Source organism: Octopus sinensis, linkage group LG26 (genome assembly GCF_006345805.1).
Source record: "Octopus sinensis linkage group LG26, ASM634580v1, whole genome shotgun sequence".
NCBI classification, from domain to species: domain Eukaryota; kingdom Metazoa; phylum Mollusca; class Cephalopoda; order Octopoda; family Octopodidae; genus Octopus; species Octopus sinensis.
Window position 1 is genome coordinate 6,424,895 of NC_043022.1, and position 22,088 is coordinate 6,446,982.

At 42.3% G+C, this 22,088-nt stretch overlaps 1 protein-coding gene across 1 annotated transcript in view; it reads left to right on the forward strand.

Annotated features, from left to right (window-relative positions):
* Positions 1 to 2,338: 2,338 nt before the first annotated feature.
* LOC115224906 (cornifelin homolog) overlaps positions 2,339 to 22,088 on the forward strand; it is a 52,495-nt gene continuing 32,745 nt past the window's right edge. The window contains exon 1 of the mRNA XM_029795865.2: positions 2,339 to 2,660. The gene's annotated coding sequence lies outside the window, so the exon portion shown is untranslated. The remainder of the gene's footprint in view (positions 2,661 to 22,088) is intronic.

Genomic DNA, 22,088 nt, shown 5'->3' on the forward strand with positions numbered 1-22,088 from the left:
TTCTTTCAGTTTCCATCTACCAAATCTACTCGTAAGGCCTTGGTTCGCCCGAGGCTATAGTAGAAGATAACTTTTCCCATGGTGCCATGCAGTGAGACTGAACCCAGAACCATGTGGTTGGGAAGCAACTTTCTTACCCTCCCCCCCTCCCACAGTTTCCGGTCTACGAAATTCCACTCACAAAGCATTGGTCTTCCGAGGATAAAAACAGAAGACGTTTACTCAAGCTGGGATCGAACCTGTGCTGACAGGTTAGCAAAGCAAAGTTGTTTAACTTATATGGCTGTATGATATCTTTATATATAAAACTGTAGTTGTGTGAGTGTCTGTCCCCTTCGATTTAGATTCCTAACTACTCCCACATTTTGCGGTGCAGTTTGACCAAAACCGGGTATCTTATAGTCGTGATTCATATCGAGCCCTTCTGGGTATTAGCGCGCGTCTACGATGAGTCACGATTTTAAAATAATTTACCATCATTTTTTTCCATTTTCATGCATTTTTTTTAAAGGGAAGTAACTCTCTAAAAATGTCTACGATGAGTCAACGATTTTTAAAAAAAATTTACCATCATATTTTTTCCATTTTTAAAGCATTTTTTTGCTATTTTTTGGCTATAACTCTCTAAAAATGCTTATATAGTTATTTCCCTTACAAACCCGAGCAACGCCGGGCGATACTGCTAATATAATATAATCGAAAACAAAATGGTGCTAAATGTTCCAGACTTTACCAACTTCAACAAAAAAAACTTGGTCACTAAAGTTCACGGCAGAAGAAAGATTCTTCGTTTCTTTCTTTCCTTCGCAAGAATTCCTCCACCATCTTCGCCGCCCCGCCCCGCCACCACCATTTCTCTATAACCACTGCCATTTCTACCATCATTGGCTTCTCCCCTTACCGCCCCGCCCTTTCCACCTTCCCCCTCATCATCTCCATCATGCAGCCGCCGCCCCCCCCCTTTCCACCAACGACACCCTCATCTTACTGCCGCCACCACCTCTACCTCTACTACAATTCTCCCCAATCTCACACACACACACACACACACACAAACACACACAAACACACATACACACACACATACACACACAAACACACATACACACACACACAAACACACATACACATACACACAAACACAAGCACACACATACATACACATACACAAACACACACACAAACACACACACACAAACACACACACAACCAAACACACACACACACCAAACACACATACACACCACACACAAACACCACACACACACACATACACACACACACACACATACACACACACACACACACACATACACACACACACAAGGGACTGAGCGTTAATTACAGAACTATTTTTCATATCTCACACACACACACACACACACACACTCTCTCTCTCTCTCTCTCTCCCTCTTTAATGCAAGGCAGTCTCAAAACGGTCGCTCGAACCGCTAGAAATAGAAACCGAATCCCCAAACTCCCACATCTCTATTGCAGGATGCAGTCACCGATCTACATAGACAGGATGGTCGGTCGTGAGTGGAACGCTTTTCACCACACCACTGCCCAGTCACTGTTAACCTTGAGCTAAACAACAATTACAAAATACACACACACACACATTCCTTCCCCTTTTTCACCCCTTTTCATTCTCATGCGCGCGCGCGCACACACACTCCCTTTCCCTCCCTCTCTCTCTCCCCTCCCCCATACGTGTTAATCGAGCAAATATTACCATAGCATTACATCCATCACACACACACACACAACACACCCATGGTCACACACACATACACACGCACACACACATACACACACACACATATACACACCCATGGTCACACACACATACACACGCACACACATACACACGCACACACACCCATGGTCACACACACATACACACACCCATGGTCACACACACATACACACGCACACACATGGTCACACACACACACACATGGTCACACACACACACACACACACACACACACCCATGGTCACACACACACACACATATACACACACACATCCATGGTCACACGCACACATACACACGCAGCCAATACACAGCCGCGCCCCTCATATTTAAGGAACCCCAAGGCCAAGAGCAAAACGAAACAACAACAAACAAAACAAAACAAACTCCTCCATCTTCATCCACAAAAACAACAACTAAAAACAAAACAAAACAGGATTAAACAAACAAATAAAAATGAAAAAGACGCAAAGAAAATCAGAATGTAAACCCATTTATTTTTTTTTGCTTCGAAAAACCCTAAAATTCTTTCACCCCCAGCACCCAGCCTCCCCCTTCTATATAGGGACCAATACCAGGGGATATATTAAAGCTACGTGTCTCTTGCAAGAGGACAAATACATTGGCAGAGAGGAAGAGGGAACTTCTTACAGGGGCAGTAGTAACAGTGTGTACACGCAGCTCTGTATATATATATCTATATATATATGTATATATACATATGTATATACATATTATATATACATATACATATACATATACATGCGCGTGTACAGAGAGGCATAGTTAGATGTGCGTACATAAATAAATAAATAAATAAATAAGAGGCAGAGATAGCAACAGACGAAAAAAGCAGCAACAATCTTTCCAAAGTTCTTCACCGTTTTTCACGTTTTTACATGTAAGTACAAACCTATTGCTCTCGCTCTTGGCTTTAATTTTTTATACACACCAAATACACCTTAAACATGCGCCGTGTATATCTGTGTGTATGTTGTGCAAGTAAGTGTGTGTATATAAAGATATATATATATATATATATATATATATATATAACGTGATGTATGTAGAATTTATTGACTATATTTTGTGCTCACCGTTCTCTTTACACCCAAACTTTTGTGTATATTTCTAAGTACACACACACACAGAGACATATATATATATATATATATGTGTGTGTGTGTGTGTGTGTGTGTGTGTGTGTGTGTGTGTGTGTGTGTGTGTGTGTGTGTGTGTGTGTGTGTGTAAATATATATAGGCCTCATATATGATATAAAACTTGCTTCGTACTCTAAACATACATTTTGTATGTGTGTGTGCGTGTATATGCCCGCATATGCATGTGTATATATACATATATTTCCCAATCTAATATACGAGTTTGTGTATCATTTAGCTATATGCAAGGCCTTACACACACACACACATTTCAGATGGTTATTATCTATTCATTCATATACATATTTGTATATACAGATATGTTGATACAAACAGAACCCAAAATATATATGTATATATATTTTTATAGCCATTTAGCAGAAGCAACAGAGTGACTCAATGGCCGAGAGTTTCGTGCGTTGGCACTTATCAAACTCTCTCTCTCTCTCTCTCTCTCTCTCTATATATATATATATATATATATATTATATATATATATATATTATATATATATATTATATATATATATATATATGTATGTATGTATAGGAAAGAATGGAGCTGAACGAAGATTTAACAAAATTCCTTTATTTCATTTTCGACATATGTTTCGAAGTCTGCAAAGTCCCTAATTCCGAGTGAACAAGGGGTCCATTATGCAGCTTTCTCTTCAGGAAAATCCAGGAACTTAATTCTCCAATAAAATGCACAACAAACTTTTCGACGGCTGCTCACGAGGAGCCCATAAAAATAATATACACATACACACACACAACATATATATAAACTTCCAATTTTACCATTCATCACGCCCACCCACCCACCATCTCTCTCCTCTCTCTGATCCCGCTCTCGCCCCTTTTACCCCCCCCCCCCCTCTGTCTCTCCCCCCTTTTATTACTATCTACTATTATAGTAGAACCAATATTTTCTGCGTGTGTGTGTAACCAACACCCGGCGGTTTAACCTCACTCCTTGGCCGTCCTAAGGTGCCTTAAGCAGACCCCATTCCGTTACAAACATCGGGACCAAGTCTCATCTCTGGGTTTCATAGTAACATTCCACCTTTCTTCTCATCAGTCTTGGAGGATCTTAAAAGGGGTCTGGCGTTCAAGGAATCTGCCGGTCCTCATCTGACTAATACACGCACACCCAAGCGTTCACCTGTGTGTGTGAGTGTGGGTGTGTGTGGGTGTGTTGGGTGTGGGTGTCTGTACATATGTATACGTATGACTGTACGCATGTATGTACGTATAAATGTGTGTATATCTATGTGTATACATATATGTAAGCATGTATGTATAAATGTATGTATTAAATATTTAGGTATGTATGTATGTATGTATGGATGGATGGATGGATGTATATATGTATGTAAGTATGTAGGTATGTATGTTTATAGGTGTGTGTATGCGCGTAAGTATGCATGTATGTATATAGGTGTGTGTATGGTATGTACGTAGGTGTGTATATGTATGTGTGTATGCAGAGCTATCTTGCAGTATCCTGAACCCTATAGTACTTATTTATAGACAAGCCACAGTATTTATAGATCAGAATTGGGTCCCTAGATTCCTGAGAGCCCTAAGGAACTTCCAAGAGGGCCCTTGCAATGAAACGGTATTCATCATCGTCGTTTAACGTCCGCTTTCCATGCTGGCATGGGTTGGACGGTTTGACCGAGGGCTGGCAAGCCAGGAGGCTGCACCGGGCTCCAATCTGATCTGGCAGAGTTTCTTCACCTGGATGCCCTTCCTAACGCCAACCACTCCGAGAGTGTAGTGGGTGTTTTATGTGCCACCGGCACGAGGGCCAGTCAGGTGGTATTAGCATCGACCACGCTCAAATGGTGCTTTTTACGTGCCACCCGCACAGGAGCCAGTCCAGTGGCACTGGCAACGACCACGCTCGAATGGTGGTTTTTACGTGCCACCGGCACATTAGCAGGCGTAGGAGTAGCTGTGTGGTAAGAAGCCTGCTTCCCAACCACATGGTTCCAGGTTCAGTCCCACTGCGTGGCACCTCGGGCAAGTGTCTTCTACTATAGCCTCGAGCCGACCAAAGCCTTGGGAGTGGATTTGGTAGACGAAGACTGAAAACCCGTCGTATATATATATATCGCTTGGCAACAGATGTTGGTGTGTTTACGTTCCCGTAACTTAGCGGTTTGGCAAAAGTGACCGATTCAATAAGAATTACGCTTATAAATCGTAAGTCCTGGGGTCGACTAAAGGCGGTGCTCCAGCATGGCCGCAGTCAAATGATTGAAACAAGTAAAAGTAAAGTATATGTATTTGTATATGTAAATATAATTAGTATGTTTATGCCTATATATATATGTGTGTGTGTGTAGGTATGTAGGTATGTATGAGTGTGTGTGTGTGTGTGTGTGTGTGTATATATATATATATATACTCTTTCTCTTTTCTCTTTTACTTGTTTCAGTTATTTGACTGCGGCCATGCTGGAGCACCGCCTTTAGTCGAGCAAATCGACCCCCCGGGACTTATTCTTTGTAAGCCCAGTTCTTATTCTATCGGTCTCTTTTGCCGAACCGCTAAGTGACGGGGACGTAAACACATCAGCATCGGTTGTCAAGCAATGCTAGGGGGACAAACACAGACACACACACACAGACACTCAAACACACACATGCATATATATACATATATACGACAGGCTTCTTTCAGTTTCCGTCTACCAAATCCACTCACAAGGCATTGGTCGGCCCGGGGCTATAGCAGAAGGCACTTGCCCAAGATGCCACGCAGTGGGACTGAACCCTGAACCATGTGGTTGGTTAGCAAGCTACTTACCACACAGCCACTCCTGCGCCAATATATATGTATATATGTATGTATTCAGATATATCATGAGTTTGGTGAGTGCCAGTGCTCGAGATCTTGAGTCATTCTCTAAGTTGTACAGTTTTAATAAGTCATTCTTTGAGTTCCATTTTCCTGTCTGTATCACGAAACCTGCCTCTGTGTGTGTGTGTGTGTGCATTAGTGGGTGTGTCTTCATATATGTTCGCATGCATATACATATATGTAGACATGTATGTATACTCTTACTCTTTTACTCTTTTACTTGTTTCAGTCATTTGACTGCGGCCATGCTGGGGCACCGCTTTAGTCGAGCAAATCGACCCCGGGACTTATTCTTTGTAAGCCCAGTACTTATTCTATCGGTCTCTTTTTCCGAACCGCTAAGTGACGGGGAAGTAAACACACCAGCATCGGTTGTCAAGCAATGCTAAGGGAGACAAACACAGACACACAAACATACACACACATACACATATATATATATATACATATATACGACAGGCTTCTTTCAGTTTCCGTCTACCAAATCCACTCACAAGGCATTGGTTGGCCCGGGGCTATAGCAGAAGACACTTGCCCAAGGTGCCACGCAGTGGGACTGAACCCGGAACCATGTTGTTGGTTAGCAAGCTACTTACCACACAGCCACTCCTGCGCCTAAGTACGAGAGCATGTGGTTGTTGTTGTTGTTTAGCCCCAGGTCAATGTGGATCGAGCAGGCAGACCAATGATCAAAAGCCAATATAACCATGGCTGCAAATACCATGGGCCTTACCCCTTCCTCCAGACTCAGCAAGTAGAAAGAAAATAAGCGTTTTTTTTTGGTTTGACTTGGAATGAGATTTGGCTGTTATTTCTAGCAGACTGAGCGACCGTATAGATTAATATCCAGGTGGGGGAGGCCGGGGTCGTATCAGCCCCAATTACAGGCCCTGGTCAAATCAATGCACTGAGATCTATAATATGTGCATATTGATGGCAAACCACGGCGGATGTAGTTCACATTGGGTCCCTAGATCCGTGCGGCTCCCGGACAACTGCCCGGCGTATCAATGCCTTAAGACACGACTGAGGGGGGAGGGGGTGACATTTTAGTATCTCTCTCTATATAAACGGCAGTTTGTCTGTCTGCGTGTCTGTGTGTCTGTCAGGTTGTACCCTCACCCTGACCACGGCTTTCAACCGATTCTCATGAAACTTGACACACACATAGCCCAATGTCATAATTCAAAACTAACGCAGCGAAAATTTTGAAAAGTTCCCCCAGTTCTGAAAAGAATCGATAAATTCGACATGGGGTCGAGAATCAGAAACACAAACCACAGACTGTCTAGGGGACGCAACTCGACCTTTTTTAACTCTCAAAAAAAATTTACCATAATTTTTTTCCATTTTTTTGCTATTTTTTGGCTATAACTCTCTAAAAATGCTTTATAGTTATTTCCCTTACAAACCTGAGCAACGCCGGGCGATACTGCTAGTCTGCAATAAATGGCAAGTTTATAGAAATGTGTCCATCTGTGAAATATGCCTAAGTGAAAGGTGAACGTCCGTGAAATGTGTCCATCTGTGGAATATGTCCATGTGTAGGATGTATCCATCTGCGGACGTATCCATCTGTGAAATGTATGCATCTATGAAATGTATCCGTCTGTGGAATGCGTTCATCTGTGAAATGTGAGCGTGGGTTATCTTTCATATTGTTTGTGTAGAAATTAAATTGTTCAGAGCGACGAAGAATTAACTGGGATTCTGTTTGTTTGCTTTGTATTTTCATTGGGAATGGGGTTAGAGAAGTTGGTCAGTGGGTGGTTTCTAATATGTATGTGGGATGAAATTACACCCGGGGTGGAACAATTCTCCATCAGACTTTCTCTCTCACACACACAACCATCTTCTTCTACCATTATGCAATACTGCCAGAGCGCAGTTAAACAAACCACAATGTTATATCACTTTACTAACTTGTTAACCAGCTGCGCGCGCACACACACACACACACACACACACACACACTCACTCTCTCTCTCTTTCTCTCTCTCTCTCTCTCTCTCTCTCTCTCCCTCTGCTTTTAGTTATCTTTGATGCGATTTTACTTGGCCCCGGGTCACCATATGTCTCGTGCACCATCAGCCAATGTAGTCCGGCGCCCTCCTTGTGTGTCGAACGACTACCAAGAGACTCCCTTTGGTGGTAGCGGTGCCGGTAGTGGTACAGATATCTTAAACAAATTTCGCTGGGTTGTAAGCATTCGGACCAGAGTCCCTATAAGTGTGTATGGGGGCTGGGGGGGGAAATCACTGTCGTGACCTCATGGCACACCGTCACCGTATACACTGCCCTGAATAAGGGCCAAAAATAACACTAAAACCCTGCTGGACACTTCTGTCCCCAGTCCTCTAATACCCGAAGAAGCGACTTACCTTAGAGTTGTAATGGGGAATCTATGACACACAGGTGTCGCCAGAGATTGCCAGCAGGTTTAGAAGTCACACACGATGGGCCTTCAAAACAAATCTCCCTGCTATATCATGTTATAGAAATCTTAATTATAAACATTTATTTAAAACCTGAGGTACTCCAGCAACAGGAGTATTGAAGATATTTATGTGGTAAGAATTGCTTCTCAACCACATGGTTCCAGGTTCAGTCCCACTGCGTGGCACCTTGGGCAAGTGTCTTCTACTATACCCATGAGCCGACCAGAGCCTTCTGAAGGAATTTGGTATATGGAAACTGAAAGAAGCCTATCATGTGTGTATTTATATATCTGTGTGTGTGTGTGTGTGTGTGTGTGTGTGTCTTTGTATCTGTGTATGTCCCACACCACCTTCCATCGCTTGACTACCGGTGTTGGTGTGTTTACATCTTCGTAACCTAGCGGTTCGGCAAAAGAGACCAATTTTTACTTTAAAAAGTAAATATTGAAGTCGCTTCGTTTATCTACACAATTCTTCAACGCGGTGCCCCAGCATGGCTGTAGTCTAATGACTGAAACACAAGATAATAGACAGAATATAACGACCGTGACAATCCTCCCCCCCCCCAAATCATACACCCTGCTAACACGTAAACCACATGACATCGCCGAGTCACAAACTGCTCGCTCCTTCATCCATTCTGTCCACACTCTTCACTCGAACTTCTCCCAGACAGATGTCCGCACGGACCTAGATTCCATTCCGCCCATCTTCTTTCACCTGGGTATCAACAAGAGACAAACCCCGTCCCTCGTTACACTGGCTCAAGGTCGCCCACCACTACTCTCCAAATAATACATCTGCTGTTGTCTGATCTCCTCCAATCATCAACAACTCTTCGACTATACTTCACCCTACATCCCCGTTGACAAACCCCTGACATCAATAAACTGTTCGCACTTACAATATGCAAATTAGTAACCCCAGTTTTCTTTAGTTACTGAAAATGTTGAGTATGTCCGCTTGTTTCTCTGGAACTTGTCACGTTGATGGAGACAACACCTCTGATGAGAATCCGACAAGAATCGAAAATCGATTAAAGTTGTACATCATAGGTTTCAATCTACGGAGAAGCATCTAAATAAGCCCTGTTTATAAAGGTACTTTATATGTTGCATATGTGCCCTTCACCCATCTGTAACCGACCTGTCCTTGGTCACTTCAGCATTCAGGCCTTTACATGTACCTTACACACATCGTTGACCGACACACAGACATCCCAAACATCCTTAGCTCTCTTTCGACCCCCAAACCCAGTCACTGCCAAACTATCAGAGTGCTTATACCAGTCATATCGCCTGACTGATCCCTCCATGACCACCACCACACCTGTATATAATACTACAGGACCACCTCCACCTGTCGGATTTTAAGGAACTTGGCGTCAACTGACTGATCGCAGCTCCACCGGTTGTTTGCCATTTCTGGCTGAGTCAGCAGAGTGAGTGACTAAAACGATCCTCTTCGACAAGTCTCTTTACACCCGACACACAACAAAGTTCCCCAAGTGGTCCTCAGGAAAACCACATCTACAACACTTCGGAATATCCCCCAAACACATACACATACGCAACTACACACACACACACACACACACACACAACGTTAGTAACATCTCTAAGACTAACCTTCATGCTCCTCTACGAAAGTCACCTTCATGCCCACATCCATATCAAGTACGGAAGCTCAACCCCTTTCACTCCTTCCTAACCCCAACCAATGCTCTCTTTTTCAACAACACAGAGACACAATCATCACAAGCGTATCAACTACACAATACTGTACCCCCACGACCCTAAATGTAACCAACATACAAGCAGAACCCTCAACGTCTCCACAAATGCTAGGTTTCACCATCACTGAGGTGATTTGAACTCTTCAATAAATCCGGAACTGCATCACAGAACAGCATCAGAGGCCGAAACTTGTTCAGTTGGCAGCAGTTGTTTGTCTCTATATTTGGAACGGTGCTGCTGTCACTACGGACATCCTAGACATCATCCCAGTAAAGCCAACCGACTGACTGGAATAAAGCGACTCACCGACACAAGTAAACCTCTCGTCTGCAGACTTGCTGTGTCCTCTCCCTTTCTCATTTCTACCGCCACTACAACAGATCTCTTCGACTCAGACCTTGTTGGCCTCCTTATGAGAGCTCAAAATCTCTCGTGGAAGCGCCATCCAACCAAAATGCAAATATATGGGAAACTACCACCTGTGTCATCTCTTGTGAAAGGTAGGAGAGTCCAGTTTGCTGAACATTGTTGTAGTGCTGAAAACGAGGCAATTTCTACTCTTCTCCTCTGGAAGCCATCTACTCTTGATACCAGAGGGCGCACACTCTCCTACCCTGATGTAATCTCCAGGAATACAGGCATCCAGCAACAGGACCTCCGTAATGCTATGATGGACCGTGAAGTCTGGCGTAACATAGTAAATTCCATTGTCTCGACCACGGTCGAACAATGATGATGATGATGATGATGAATGATGATGTTGGCCTAGTACCACCTCACTCCCCCACATCACCTCCTTTCTCCCCTCATCCATACAGTGACCACCTCACTAGGCCCAGTACTTCTCCCTTATAACGTCTGTCCTCTACAAATCCTTTTTTGTCCGTGTTTTTCTTTTTTTTCTCCTGCAACCCTCAACTTGCAGCTATCCAAGAGAACCATTAACCAACTATGATATCGATCTTACCATTCTCACAGAACTGTGAAGACCGTCGGTGACTCAAGCCCCAACCTCACCTCTCACTCCAAGATCAAACCATTGAACAGACGCGTCCAACTTTCTTTCGTGACATCTGTGGTGACTTGCGGGGTGGATCACTATAAGTTGGAGTATATCTGGAAGAGAAGATTGAGAAGAAATATAGTTGTACTATGTTGGGGCCAATAGGGGATAGTGAAAAGGGTGTATTCGTAGAGGTCAAAACTAGATCAGTGCCCCCGCTCTGTCCCATACACACACACACACACACACGCTGATATAGATGTGCATACAAACACGCACAGACACACTTATAAACAATATACACACATAATATACAGCGTTAAGTCTAAACATGTCCACACAAAAACCTTGGAATAAAATTAAATGATGATGATGATGGGTGTGTGATTTCTTTTATTAGCCACAAAAGTATTTGATGCGGAGGACATTACAAGAAGTTTACAATTTGTGTGAGGGAGTTTACATAAAAGATGAGAAGAAAGAAAGAGAAAAGCCCGCGAAATGAGATAAAAAGTACATACATATATACATTATGGCTTCCCCCTCGTTATCGAGTATGGCCATTGCACGAAGCTTAACTGTTACTGGTGCTGTGATCGAATGTGACTTTTTAGCCCAGCTAAAGATCTACAATGTCTTGTACAGAGTTGGCAACTAAAACCTTTACCGGTAATAGCTGGCTGTAGTTGTAACTGGGCTTCATGTACCTTTGCATGTCGTTTAAGTCCTCCTGCCGAATTACACTCTCTTCCACATGCCCAACAGATATGATTAGTATGGTGTGTTACACCACCACCAGTGGCCAGCTTGTCACTCATCTGCCTCGTTTTATGACTACGAAGATGACTCATGAGTCCAGCTTTACTGAGGCAGGGTCTTGCACAGACATTGCATGTCAGCATCAAAGGAAGACCCTTCCCTTCTGGAAGTGTAACAGCGATGCCCTTCCTGACATCCCTCCTTACTTTCTCATGTGCAACTCGAGATTTCTCAAACGTGGCTGTCCCCTCATGCACAATCCTTCTCCACCTGCTACGATCAATAGCTATGCCTTCCCATGTGTCAGGAGAGATGCAAGCATCTCTTAAGGAAGCCTTCAGCAAGTCCTTATACCTCTTTTTTGGTTTATGTGGAGGTCGTTCTCCTTTAGCTAACTCTCCATAAAAGAGTTGTTTTGGCATCCTTGAATCCTTCATTCTGACCAGATGACCACTCCATCTGAGCCTTTGCTTTAACACAATAGCTTCTATACTTTCACACCGAGAGCCTTCAAGTATTTCAAGATCACTGATGCGGTCCTTCCACTTAATGCCATATATCCGTCTAAGGCACATCAGATGGAAACGTGGTATCAATACGTGACCCACGTTTCGCAGGCATAGAGAAGAGAAGGGAGCACACATGTCTTGTACACCTTTATCTTTGTCTTTCTGCATATGTCTCGCCGACTCCAGAGGCACATACATACATACATACATACATACATACATACATACATACATACATACATGCATGCATAGTATACAAAGCAAGAGAACGCATAAACGTAGCAGTCCCCCCTAATACTGGGGAGCCTCCAGCTCGGGCCAAAGACCCCACAGGCCAGAATTGGTTCATCCACCTTTAACCATTTCTGACAACTCTCTCCTCACTGAGAATGCATAGCGGAATAAAACTTGTTCTATGCCGAAGATCCGAACTCCGTCGTGTTGGCCCACCCCACAGAGGAAATAGCGGGAAAAGCTTCCTTTATATAGCTGATGGTGGCACGCTTGGCTAGTCTGTCACGTGATGGAGTGGACAGCCCGCGTAAAGCTAGGACTCGGCCATCACGTGATTAGCCAAAATGTGCGTAGCGAAGGGTAAATGGCCAAACTATGAACATGCTTCTGGCGGCGAGCTGGCAGAAACGTTAGCACACCGGGCGAAATGCGTAGCCGTATTTCGTCTGCCGTTACGTTCTGGGTTCAAATTCCGCCGAGGTCCACTTTGCCTTTCATCCTTTCGGGGTCGATAAATTAAGTACCAGTTACACACTGGGTCAATGTAATCGACTTAATCCATTTGTCTGTCCTTGTTTGTCCCCTCTATGTTTAGCCCCTCGTGGGCAGTAAAGAAATAGCTTCTACTACAAATCAATGGCGAATATCACTAGATACTGAACGGATGAACCAACCGTCAATGGGCAGGATCAACCAGTTCAGTTAGTGAACTACTGCTATCATCTGTAGTCGTCGGGTGTGCTGGAGAGATATTTCACCTGGCGAAAGGCCAACGTAAATAAAACCTAGGGTGATTGGGACGTCTAACGTGGAAGGGTTACATTCGGTTAAGGCAAGTCCCCGGCTGTATACTCTTACTCTTTACTCTTTTACTTGTTTCAGTCATTTGACTGCGGCCATGCTGGAGCACCACCTTTAATCGAGCAACTCGACCCGGGACTTATTCTTTGTAAGCCCTGTACTTATTCTATCGGTCTCTTTTGCCGAACCGCTAAGTGACGGGGACATAAACACACCAGCATCGGTTGTCAAGCAATACTAGGAGGACAAACACAGATACACAAACACACACGCACATATATATATATATATATATATATATATATATATACGACGGGTTTCTTTCAGTTTCCGTCTACCAAATCCACTCACAAGGCTTTGAAAGTTTTTACAAATATTGATAAAGTTATTTGAAGAAACTATATAAACACCCACAAGCGTAGCTAGGTGGGGGCGGTCCGCACCCGGCGGCACTTTTAAAGGGGTACTACTTTTGGGTCTGTCGTAGGCAATATGTGTTGTTGTTTTTTGCGGGGCGGCAAACGGAAAGGCCGCTCCAGGCGGCACACACTCTAGCTACGCTAATGCAAAACAACCATTCTTTAAACTTTCTCATTTTTTCTCTTGTTTGTTTACGTCGTCTGTCGGTCTCCATGTTTTCAAAGTTTTCATTGAGCAGACGATAATTGATTCACTAAGGCGCATGCGTTAAGTGAGAAGCGAGAGAAAAAGGAAAGCAAAAAAAAAAAGCACAATTTTTCACTGTCCAACCCCCGCCTCCTCCCTTAACTAATATCTCTACTGACACCGTTACCACCACCATCGTCACCACCACTACTACCACCATCACCGCCGCTTTAACCAGTATTCCTACTGACACCACCACCATAGTTATTGCTAACAAGGCTCTGTACTAAAGTTCATAACCAAAACTCTGCAGGCATTGCGATGCCCCATATCAGCCCTTTTTGAGCAGACGTATGATGATCGAAAGACATTTCGTCTGTGAGACCATTCCAATTTCCATTTCTTTTTTTTTTTTTTTTTTTTCAGTATTTTGTGGTACCATTTAAGAAAGTCCGGGTGGTGTGATTATAAATAGATTTGACTGCTACTTCTAGCAAGACGATCACACAGAATTGCCCTCGTAAATGCGCGCGTGTGTGTGTGTGCGCGCGCTCATGTGTTTAAAACACACACACACACACACACACACACACACACATTTCTATTGTGTGTGTATTTGTGGTGGATTTTTGTTGTAACTGTTATCGAGACATTCCAGTCGTGACCATTTCCTCAATTTGTTTAGACATGTTTGTAGGGCAACATTAATCAGCGATATGGCCTGCAATTTGGTAGGGCGTGAGGATTTCAAGGAGGTGTGTGTAGGGGGGGGAGCTTATATGTCTGTATTTATGTGTGTGTGTGTGTTTACGTGTGTGTGTGTGTGTGTGTGTGTTTTATATGTTTGTGTTTATGTGTGTCCATTAGCACATCCTGTACGTGTGGCAACGTCGAGGAGGAAATGACAAATAAAAGGCCAGAAACCCTTCCAATTACACTAAAGGTTCCGTAATGGTAACTCTACAGACATATTTATGTATTGGGAGGCGAGGGGGGAGGAGGCGGCAGAGAGTTAGAGACTGGAGTGGGAGTAGGAGTGGATGAGAGTAACAGATAGAGAGAAAGGGGGAGGCTGAGAGGTAGATATTGGAGTGGGAGTAGGAGTGGATGAGAGTAACAGATAGAGAGAAAGGGGGAGGCTGAGAGGTAGATATTGGAGTGGGAGTAGGAGTGGATGAGAGTAACAGATAGAGAGAAAGGGGAGGCTGAGAGGTAGATATTGGAGTGGGAGTAGGAGTGGATGAGAGTAACAGATAGAGAGAAAGGGGAGGCTGAGAGGTAGATATTGGAGTGGATGAGAGTAACAGATAGAGAGAAAGGGGGGAGGCTGAGAGGTAGATATTGGAGTGGGAGAGGGTAAGAATAAGAGAGAGAGAGAGAGAGGGGGGGAGAAACAGACATAGATGTTGATGAGGAAGCGGGAGTAGATGAAATAGAGGAGAGAGGGCGGCAGGGTAGATGTGAATGAGGAAGTAGGAGGAGGTATAAGCAAAGAGAGGAATGGTGTCAGACAGTGATTGTGTGTGTGTGCGTGTGTGTGTGTGTGTGTGTGTGTGCGTGTGTGTTCCAATGTTTTCGCCATTAGATATAACCTATAGCCACAGTAGAGATATAAACAGTGATTAGATGAAACTTTGGAGGATTAATGGATTAACTTAATTCCTTGATCCAAGAAGCATGGGAGACAACTCCGATCAGCGACCAGACGTGAAACAGTCATCGCCAGATGTGCCTATGTGTATATATGTGTATATATGCATGTGTTCGTATGTGTGCATATTGTACGAGTGTCTGTATGTGTAAATGATAACAAACTGATATAAATATTTATGCAACGAATAGACATTTTTGGCGATCTTTCGTCTCTAGTAGACCTTTCCGTCGATTTCCGTAAAAAAAATTTTTTTTTTTTTACATATGGGCTTGCGGGAACATTTGAAGTAATGAGAGCGAAAGAGACTAAGAGAAAGCGATTGTATGACGAGGGAAGTTCTTTTGAAGTTACCGTGCATGGAAAGCATTGATGTACATGTGTGTGTGTGTGTGTGTGTGTGTTTGATGGGGTGTGGGAGACAGACAGTATGTTGTGTAAGTGAAGTGCTTCTGTTAGTGTGTGTGAAGAGACAGAGTAATGTGTGAAAGAAAGAGATAACTGAAATTTTTTACTCGGTGTATGTGTATATGTATGTATATTACTTCAAAAGTTCCCGCAAGCCCATATGTAAAAAAAAAAAAAATTTTTTTACGGAAATCGACGGAAAGGTCTACTAGAGACGAAAGATCGCCACATTTTTATTCATTCATTTAGTAGCACTAATGGGTTGCTGAATACTGGGTCTTTGGATTCGATTGTGCTCCGTAGTACACGCCTGACATGAACCTTTATTAATTCCATCAGTGAGCGGGGGGGGGGGAGGTCTTTAATTTATTGTCAAGTGCAATTATTGTTGTTAAGACAATAGACGTTATTTAATTCTGAACTTTGGCCTAGAACAGTGGTTTGCAACCAGGGTTCCGTGGAACCTTAGAGTTGCCCCCTACACACACCTCCTTGAAATCACGCCCTACCAAATTGCAGGCCATATCGCTGATTAATGTTGCCCTACAAACATGTCTAAACAAATTGAGGAAATGGTCATGACTGGAATGTCTCGATAACAGTTACAACAAAAATTACCACAAATACACACACCTTAGAGTTCCGCAAGAAGTTACAAAACTGCTAAAATCGGCAGTAATTTTTAATTCTCCTGTGCAGATATGTGTGCATAAGACTATTAAATTATTGCACAGGGGTTCCTCGAGCGAGTGGAATGTTTCCTTGGGGTTCCGCTCCAGCAAAAAGTTTGAAAAGCACTGGCCTAGAATGCCGTAGATGTGAAGGGAACTCGTATAGTCAATGGAACTGACTCCAGTGAATGACTGGTACTTGCTTTAATCGAAGATGGGAGCCCAGTCAGAGTTACGGATTTGAAAACTGCCCTGGAATAAATACAGAGAATCCCCCTGCTATTGAATATGTACACAAATAGCACAAGGAATACTGGTGGGACATTCCCATCAAAACATCCGTCAACTGTAAGCATAACAGGCCAGATATTGTTGTTTAGGACAGACAAGAAAAAGCATGCACAGTCATGGAGGTCAACTCCCTTGTTGACATGAATATCGCTTCGAAAATGAAAGAATTAAAATAAAGACAACTTCTTCAAAGCTGTTTGCTTCTCTATCATCGTCATCCATTGTCCATGCTGGCATGGGTTGGACGGTTCAACTGGGCTGGCATGCTGGAAGGCTGCACCAGGATCCAGTCTGATTTGGCATGGTCACCTACAGCTGGATACCCTTCCTAACACCAACCACTCTGACAGTGTAATAGGTGTGTTTACATTCCACCGGCATGGGTGCCACTTGTATCACACCAGTGTCTGCCACAACTGCGATTTTGCTTGGCTTGATGGGTCTTCTTCTCAAGCATGACATACTCCCAAAAGTCTTGGTCATTGCCTCCATGAGGCCCAACGCTCAAAAGGAACTCAGCCACCCCGCTATGTGACTCGTTCGAAAGGAACAAGATTATAAGTCACATTTATACCAATGGTAATTGGTTCTCTTGGTTTTGTGAGCGAATGCTTAAGTGGCAATGTGGATAAGCTAGGGTTTTCAGAAAAAAGGAACCGGCAAGCTAATTAACACATTAGAAACACAGTCTGTAAGTGGAACTGTAGAAATGTGCAAGACATTCGTCAAGTTTAAAGTGTGACATTTTGGTTTGTTATCTGCACATTGCAATGGCGGAGCTTTGTATCTTTGTTAGAAACCAGCTCCTTCTTCAGAGGAAGATTTTGAAAGAATTAAAAATACAAGAGAACATACCTGCATACATTACATTACATTACATACCTACACACATACATACACACATTCATACATTCACACACACACACACAAAGATACATACATACATACATACATACATACATACAAGCATACATACAAGCATACATACACACAGACATACACACACACATACACACATACATACATACACACAATCATTCATACATACATTCACACACATACATACACACATTCATACATACACACACACACACACACACAAAGATACATACATACATACATACATACATACACACATACACACATACATACACACATACATACACACAATCATTCATACATACATTCACACACATACATACTCGTATAGACTCAGTCAAAAGTTAGTCAGCACTTCAAATAAGGAGTTACTAAGACTGAGTCATGAGTGAGAGGTGAGGAAAGAGGAAGGAAGGGAGGGAAGGAATGCGGGGAGAGAGAGAGGGGTAGAGAGAACTGCTGTGTGAGTGAGTAACAGGTATAAAGAGAGTGACGGTAAGAGGAGAAAGAGAGAAAACACTGACTGATGTAGAATAATACAAACACACACACACACACACACACACACACATTTACATACGTCCATTACATAGATGCACATAGGTGAAGACTGCTCCATCTTAGAAATGATTGCCATCTCTCAGCTTCCAAGTTATCAATGACGTTTCTGACCCTCCATATATGACCTCATCATCATCGTTTAACGTCCGTTTTCCGCGCTAGCACGGGTTGGACGGTTCGACCGGGGGTCTGGGAAGCCAGGAGGCTGCACCAGGCTCCGGTCTTATCTGGCAATGTTTCTACAGCTGGATGCCCTTCCTAACGCCAACCACTCCGTGAGTGTAGTGGGTGCTTTTTACGTGCCACCTGCACAGGTGTCAGGCAAGGCTGGCAACAGCCACGGTCAGATTGGTGTATTTTATGTGCCACCGGCACGGAAGCCAGTCGAGGCGGTGCTGGCATCGGCCACGAGTCGGATAGTGCTATATATATATATATATATGTGTGTATATATATATATATATATATATATATTATATATATATAATATATATATATATATATATATATATTGATACATACATAAAAATTCTTATGTAGGCACAGGCGTGGTTGTGGGGTAAGAAGCTTGCTTCCCAACCACATGGTTCCAGGTTCAGTCCCACTACATGACACCTTGGGCAAATGTGTTCCACTTGAGTCTTGGTCCAACCAAAGCCTTGTGAGTAGATTTGGTAAGAAGAAGCCCATCATATCATCATCATCGTTTAACATCCGCCTTCCATGGCGGCATGGGTTGGACGGTTTGACAAAAGCTGGCCAGGCAGGAGCCTGTCCCAGACTTTTGTGTATGATGATCTATATATATATATATGTATATATATATATATATATAGGTTATAAAATGAGATAGGGGTTGAAAATTCAACCCACCATGGGATAATATATATCCAATATACTGCTAGATAGGTACCCAACAAAATTAATACATAGATGTTAAAAATTGTCAAACAATCAGTTCATCTTTTGCATTATATGGGTAAAGGTAATAATATTACCGTAAATTAATACTACAAAATTAGAGAATGGAGAAATATACTTAAATCAGTAAAACATCAACTATCCGATGATACTCAATCCATACTTTAATACACCATTACATATGAGTAAAGGCAATACATAAAATGAAATGAGATATACAGTAATAGTAAAAAGATAAAGAGATATAAGTAAAAAATTTTCAAATATAATATGCAAATAAATAAATTTTTTTATTTGCATATTATATTTGAAAATTTTTTACTTATATCTCTTTATCTTTTTACTATTACTGTATATCTCATTTCATTTTATGTATTGCCTTTACTCATATGTAATGGTGTATTAAAGTATGGATTGAGTATCATCGGATAGTTGATGTTTTACTGATTTAAGTATATTTCTCCATTCTCTAATTTTGTAGTTATATATATATATATATATATATATATATATATATATATATATACATATATTGTCATCAAAAAAGGGGGTAGAATTAATTAATTGTTAATAATTCTATATATACATATATATATATATATATACTCTTTACTCTCTTTTACTTGTTTCAGTCATTTGACTGCGGCCATGCTGGAGCACCGCCTTTAGTCGAGCAAATCAATCCCGGGACTTATTCTTTGTAAGCCCAGTACTTATTCTATCGGTCTCTTTTGCCGAACCGCAGCATGGCCGCAGTCAAATGACTGAAACAAGTAAAAAGAGAAAAAGAGAAATATACATGAGAGGCTAGGGGTTAATGTAAACACAACTAAAGTGGACCTTTATAAAAAGGAAAACTGTTCACCCCCTGACATAGGTGAGTATTTGTGATTTTGTCAGTGGCAGGGGTTTACGAGTAATTTGCTCTTCTCGAAATAAAGGACGCAAAGTCAACTTAGGTGAAAGATGTTTATCTTGTGTTTCTCGACTGGAGAATATAATTGCTATTTAAAGTTATACGAAAGCAGCAAGTTATATGCTGTGACCTTTCTAGATGTTGTTGATGATTTGCTGGGCCAGTTTTATTCAGGATTTTCTGGTTTATGTTGGATATAAAAGTTGGCCAGTTTTCTATTATTATTTTGTTATTTAGTTGAAGGTGAGATTTATCTCTGTTGGGTGTTGCAGTCATTCTAGATGTGCTTCTCTCTTATTTTTATTATCAATTTGCCTGTTTCAGTCGTGTAATTAGGGTTGTTGTATGTTTTTCTTTTTTATGTTGTTATTTTTCATGCTTTTTTGGTGGGGAATTAACATATATTTTGCTGAACGTGTGTAGTGCAGTCGCTTAACCCCAGGTCAGGCCTCACTGAGCAGACATATGATCAAATGTGTTTCAGCTATGATCATGCCATCTTTTTCCTTTTTTTTTAGATTTACATCAGCATTTTTCAGTGTCCTTCACATCTTTATGATAATTGGATGTTATTTGATGAAGATTTGGTTGCTATTTCATGCAGATCAAGTGCTTAATTGGAGACTCTTAGTTGGTGATTATGTTATTGTGAAATGTGTTGTACTATAGTGTTGATGTTGGTGTTGTTGAATGTATGGTACTGTGGTGCTGGTGACTATGATGTTGTTGAGTGAATATACTATAGTAGTGAAGGTACATGGCTTAGCGGTTAAGACATTCCGCTCATGATCGAAAGGTCATGAGTTCAATTCCCGGCAATGCACTGTGTCCTTGGGCAAGACACTTTATTTCACGCTGCTCCAGTCCACTCAGCTGGCAAAAATGAGTAGTACTTGTATTTCGAAAGGGGTCAGCCTTGTCACATTCTGTGTCACGCTGAATCTTCCTGAGGACTACGTTAAGGGTACATGTGTCTGTGGAGCACTCAGCCACTTGCACGTTCATTTCACAAGCAGGCTGTTCTGTTGGTTGTATCAGCTGGGACCCTCATCCCAGATGGGACCCTCATCGTCGTAACCAATCAAGTGCTCCTTTATACTGTAATAGAAATTGTCATGTTGTTGAAAGTATTATATTACAGCATCACATTATCAACCAGAACATCAGATGCTGTTATACACCGCTGATCACATGGCGCTTCAAGTTCTGTCTTAACTGTGCCATTCTTTACTATCGGCACCCAAATTGCTTTGTGACTACATCCATTTTTAAAATATTATCAAATGTAAGAACTGCAATTGTGTCTTCCTTACCAGAATTAGTTCCACCAAGAATTCAGAAGTCTTTGAAGTGCTTTTGCTTTGTTTCTTAATGTCTACTTATTCTATCGGTTTCTTTAGCTGAACCACTAAGTTATGGGGATGTAAACACACCAACATCGGTTGTCAAGTGATGGTGGGGGGACAAACACACACGCACGCACACACACATATAATATATAAAGTGTGTGGCTGTGTGGTAATTAGCTTACTTACCTACCACATAGTTCCGGGTTCAGGGCATATCTCCTCCCTATATTAACCATACTGAGCACCCCTGCCCTGCACTAATCCTTTCTCCCAGTCCTTCTTCTGCCTTCCTTGAATTCCCTCCTATTCCTTCCTTTTCTCTGCACCAGTCATCTCCTGGCTGTTCAGAAAGAACCACACTAACCCCCAACTCAATGTGGTCCCTGAATTCCCTCCTATTCCTTCCTTTTCTCTGCACCAGTCATCTCCTGGCTGTTCAGAAAGAACCACACTAACCCCCAACTCAATGTGGTCCCTGAATTCCCTCCTATTCCTTCCTTTTCTCTGCACCAGTCATCTCCTGGCTGTTCAGAAAGAACCACACTAACCCCCAACTCAATGTGGT